A 6000-nucleotide genomic window follows, 5' to 3' on the forward strand; every position below is an offset into this window, starting at 1 on the left:
CCTTGCTTATGTAATGTTACGTAGTTTTTGACCTTGACATCGGTGATCATACGGGGCGCAAGTTAACGCAATAAACTACGAATAAAACCGCAACTCTACAATTCTACCTTTAGCCAAACGCAATAATACTACATATGACTCTGACAGTACAGAGCTGAATAACTTCACAGAGTTTGCTGCTAACGGATGCGCATATCGAAGCTCGCACGGCTCCAAGCAAACAAGCCGCGCCCACTATTGTTTTATATAAGTTATAATGGAGATGCCGCAACACTAACCAACAAAAATTACTACCATTGGCAGTCCCTTTGAAATTGATTATTGTATTATACACCATTTGAAAAAGGACAAAATTCTCTACAAGAAACGTCTAATGATTTTTTGTAATAAAGTAAAGTAAATGCAAAAGAGTGAGATGTTGAGAGCGAGGTAAGAATATTCCATTAGAGATCAGTATGTCGATCGGGTTTGTTTGGAATCGGACGTTTTTGTTTCCGGCTTTTGGTCACGGGACTGTGAAACTATACGACACTGGTGTGCGCATGCATTTATCATAAAACTCCCACACTTCCGCTCCGCTCGTGTGGTCGTGGGACAATAAATATTTTCATCGACAGCAAGCATCTTATCTGACCTAATAAATGGTGGTGTTAAAAGACTACATCTTATTCTCAACCTGATTCTCTCTACGGTAGGCTAAGAAGACATGTTTGTAGTTTTTAATTACAGTATATGATTCTGAGAGGGTTTAGCACTCACATTAATTTACGACTACTGAAAATCACTAACCTTATTAATATACTAGAAATTCCACTGTCATACAGCCCACGACCAAAGAGATGGCCAGAGATATTGGCAAAAAAATAAAGGGTACTAATGGTTGAGAAATGCAATATTAGCAATCAAATGGCTCTGCAGTGCAATAGGATAACTGCAATGGTAGCTGTAATGTACTGGGTGTGGGTGTTATTATATACAACAATAAGCAATAATGAATGGAAAAGATGTTTATATTTTCCCCCTGCAACAGGAGAAATGCAATATTGGCCAATATTAGAAGTAAAATGCACTGATATTCTTAGAATAATCAATTTTATTAATATAGTAATAATAGAAAACCAATACACAATTTTGTTTACATTTCAAAACGTCATAGGTAGTAATATCGAGAAGTTGTGGTATTTATATAGGTTTTTAGAAAATTTATTTAAAAAGTGTTTGGTCATGACAAACAACAACAATGAAAGGAAAATATTACGTTTATATCTCTCCCTTGCAATAGGAGAAATGCAATGTTGGCCAATATTATAAGTAAAATGCACTGATATTGTTAAAATAACCAATATTGTTAATATAGTAATACAGCAATAATAGAAAACCTATGAGCGTTAATGCGTCTCGAAGATTTCTGCAAACTGCAGCAAAATAAAGGCTGTTATACAAGTGTTATAAAGCTGCAGGCCTAATTTACTGTAATGTATGTAATTCAACAACGATGAAGAAATATGTTTATTATAACTCTGAAATGCAAAATTAGAAGTAAAATGGCAAGCTACTGTGTACTATACACAGTTTGAAAGTTGGTTGCTTGAATGTAGAATGGTTTTGATAAGCGATCTTTAACAGAAAGCGGGTAGGAGCATTCACTCGTATAAAAATGTAGCAAAATAAAAAATGTTCTCGTCATGAAGGGGCGTTGTAGTTCGGCCCTAGCTTGTACGTAAGTTGTAAAGAATTTCGGTTAACGTTTTAAATAATAAAACCTTCGGTGATTGGACAAAAAACATAGGCTGATAAACGGTGTAACACAATTTCGTACCTGCAAATCGGTCTACGCCTCAAACGGTCTACGTTTATTACAAAAACCTTCGAATAAATTCGATTACAAGTAAACAGCACCATAGACTGGTAAAATTAACACGGTTTTCTCGTAAAATACGCACTACTAAATAGTTCTACAATCGTTCGCACGGCTTTATTGGCGTTTCAATTTTCGGTCTTAACTTTTATTAAACCGAGCTTTTCAAGCTTTTTGTGGCAATTTTCGTTCAAATAAATCTGTCTATTTGTGTATAATCCGATCAGATGGGCAAGTTTAAAGATAATACCGACAATTTACAAAGACTTGGTAACATATTTAAATAAGTTTAAATGTGTTTTGTATCGTTATTATATTTTAACGACTTTACATTCCGATGCTTAAATTTCTTGATGAAATTTCTAGCCAAGGGTTCGTCTCATTGTTGATGAATAATTTTCGTAAGTTGTGTGCACATGCATTTATCATAAAGACTCGCACACATCGCTCCGCTCGTTTGCTCGTGGGATTAATAAGCTTAGTGATATTTTAAACTAATAAAAATATTAAACACAACTGATTATATGTAAATTGGTTGTTTGCTTCCGCTACTCTGTCTGCTGCTGTGTTAATGCTCATGAGATTACTAGCAGATTTACCAAGTGTTCCTTTACTGTAGGTCTACTGCAATCTTTGGACAGTATTAGGAACTTTTTAAACTGTTAATTATTATTTATACAAGCTCAAATTAAATACAGAATAAAATGAGCCAATCAATTCAGTGTTTTAATTATTAAATTAATTTGATAAAATTGCTGAAAAATAAACAACTTGATCGAACTTTCTAGAATAAATAAACCCTATATAAGATTGACAAGAATGCACAGAATATATTTTAGGAATTCCACTTAAACTGGTGATGACACAGATTTTGTTGAGATTGCTGATCACTTTGCAACATCTTTGCTGCTGTCTGCGCTAAAATGTGAATTTATACTCTCTATTTTGGCAGCTTTATCTACAGTTTTTTCATTCAGATTGCTGCCTAACCTAATTGTAAGTATTATCAGGTCACCCTTCTGAATATCTGTTTAAAATGCCTTGGATAACCCACTCTTGACTGTTTTAATAAAAACGCTGACAAGAACGAGTGAACAAATTTAGAGTTCAGTTATGTTTCTTCATGATTTCTACTTAAGTTGTGATATTTTTGTTTTTAAATTACAGATCACAATGAGTATCCTGACAGGCTGTCTGGAATCCTGTAACAACAGGTGGTGTGAGATTTTTGACTTCAAATTTTCAACTAAAGCTTGTAAAACACTTGGACAGAGCCATTTAATCACCTGAAACTGCATCAATACACCATTACATTCTTCCGATAAGTTACCTCAAGGAACAGAGACCAAACGCTCACTAACCTTAAAAAAACTGGGTGCAAAATTCCGTAAAACTCCAGTCTGTAAAAGTTGGTCTGTCTGTAGTCTCATTGTCAGTCATTGTCTTCTTGTCAGTCATATTAGTCTCTGTTTGTGTAAAATTATCTGTCATTCTAGTTGTAGAGTTTGTTTGGGTAGTTTCATTCCATAAGTCTAGTTGAGACCGCATGTTGGTATAACAGCGAAGAAAAATTAATCGTCCTGCAGGAAAGATGCATGTGGTAAAATTGTAATTATTGGTGTAGTCACGGAATATTTTCATTGGACTGGGCTTTGCTGCTAGTGCATGTTGTTCTTCTTTTTATTTTATTGTTCTTACAAATATATTTATTCTCTCCTTTGCACGATGTTTTATCAAAACCAAATAGAACAGTTCACATTGGTTCATGGTTTGCTAACAATCAAAAATAGAATGGTTTGAGAAAATGCCTAGAATTTATGACCTCATTTCAAAAGCTAAAGCTATTTATGTGCAAATATAGCATATAGAAAAAACAAATGAAACAAAACTTGCTGCAGTTGATTCGCACAAACATTGAAATAAATACCTTTTGAGGAAATGTTCAACACCCAAATTTATATCAGTTTTTAGTTGATACAGCCTGTAATTGTTTACAAGTTAATATAATTCAATATTCCACTAGTTATACCATCCTAAAAAGTATCTACTAAAACATATTACACTGCAATTAAAATAAAATATACAGATGTTTCATGGGTATGATCACAAAAAATTATGCATTTTGTGAAAGTAGTTAAAGCGCAGACAACTCCAACTATGTCCAGAGCAAGTTTCTCAGGAGATTTATAATCACCTGAAACACTTGTGTGGAGAAAACTCAATTTCTTCAAACTCGACAGCAAGCATCCTATCTGACTTCTTGAGTACTTCAAACATTCTGTGATGTTGTTGCTACCACAACTAATATATAAACAATAAATATTTTCATCGACAGCAAGCATCTTATCTGACCTAATAAATGGTGGTGTTAAAAGACTACATCTTATTCTCAACCTGATTCTCTCTATGGTAGGCTAAGAAGACATGTTTGTAGTTTTTAATTACAGTATATGATTCTGAGAGGGTTTAGCATGAACATTAATTTACGACTACTGAAAATCACTAACCTCATTAATATATTAATTAGACTAGTGATATTTTAAACTAATTAAAAATATCAAACATAACTGATTATATGTAAATATGTTGTTTACTTCCGCAGCTCTGTCTGCTGCTGTGTTAATGCTCATGAGATTACTAGCAGATTTACCAAGTGTTCCTTTACTGTAGGTCTACCGCAACCTTAATACAATATTAGGAAGCTGTTGAACTGTTAATTATCATTTATACAAGCTCAAGCTATATACAGAATAAAATGAGCCAATCAAATCAGTGTTTAAATTATTGGATTAATTTGATAAAATTGCTGAAAAGTAAGCATCTTGATAGAACCTTCTAGAATATACAAACTCTATGTAAGATTGACAAGAATGTAAAGACTGTATTTTAGGAATTCCACTCAAACTAGTGATGTCACAGCTTTTGTTGAGATTGCTGATCAGTTTACTTTTTTTTGCTGCTGTCTGTGCTAAGATGTGAATTTACACGCTCTATTTTGACAGCTTTATCTTCAGTTTGTTCATTCAGATTGCTGCTTAACCGCATTGTAAGTATTATCAGGGCACCTTTGGAATATCTGTTTAAAATGTCTTGGATAACACACTCTTGACTGTTTTAATAAAAACACTGAAAAGAACGAGTGAACAAATTTAGAGTTCAGTTATGTTTCTTTACGATTTCTACTCAAGTTGTGATAATATTGTTTTTAAATTACAGATCACAATGAGTATCCTGACAAACTGTATGGAATCCTGTAATGACACTTGGTGTGAGACTTGTGACTATAAAGTTCCAACTAAAGCTTGCCAGACAATGCCATTTAATCACCTGAAACTGCACCAATACACCATTACATTCTTCCGATAGGTTACCTCAAGGAACAGAGACCAAGTGCTCACTAACCTTCAAAAAACTGACTGTCAAAGTCTGTAAAACTCCAGTGTGTAAAAGTTGGTCTGTCTGCAGTCTCATTGTCAGTCATTGTCTTCTTGTCAGTCATATTAGTCTCTGTTTGTGTAAAATTATCTGTCATTGTAGTTGTAGAGTTTGTTTGGGTCGTTTCATTCCATAAGTCTAGTTGAGACCGCATGTTGGTATAACAGCAAAGAAAAATTAATCGTCCTGCAGGAAAGATGCATGTGGTAAAATTGTAATCATTGATGTAGTCACGGAATATTTTCATTGGACTGGGCTTTGCCGCTAGTGCATGTTGTTCTTCTTTTATTTCATTGTTCTTACAAATATATTTATTCCTTTCTCCACACCGACATGAGTAATCTTGGTTCTATCCTTCCTTTTTTTAGAATTCATATCAATGCTAATAATGCACCATATTTCATCAAATCCAAATAGAACAGTTCACATTGGTTCACATCGGTTTGCTAACAACCAAAATAAAATAGTTTGAGAAAATGCTTTGAAATTTTGACCTCATTTCAAAAACGAAAGCTATTTATGTGCAAATATAGCATATAGAAAAAACAAATGAAACAAAATTCGCCGCAGTTGGTTCGCACAAACATTAAACTAAATACCTTTTGAGGAAATGTTCAACACCCAAATTTATATCAGCTTCTAATTGATACAGTCTGTAATTATTTACAAGTTAATGAAATGCAATATTCCACTAACTATACCTATAT

Source organism: Watersipora subatra, chromosome 10 (assembly GCF_963576615.1).
Source record: "Watersipora subatra chromosome 10, tzWatSuba1.1, whole genome shotgun sequence".
In the NCBI taxonomy this organism is placed as follows: domain Eukaryota; kingdom Metazoa; phylum Bryozoa; class Gymnolaemata; order Cheilostomatida; family Watersiporidae; genus Watersipora; species Watersipora subatra.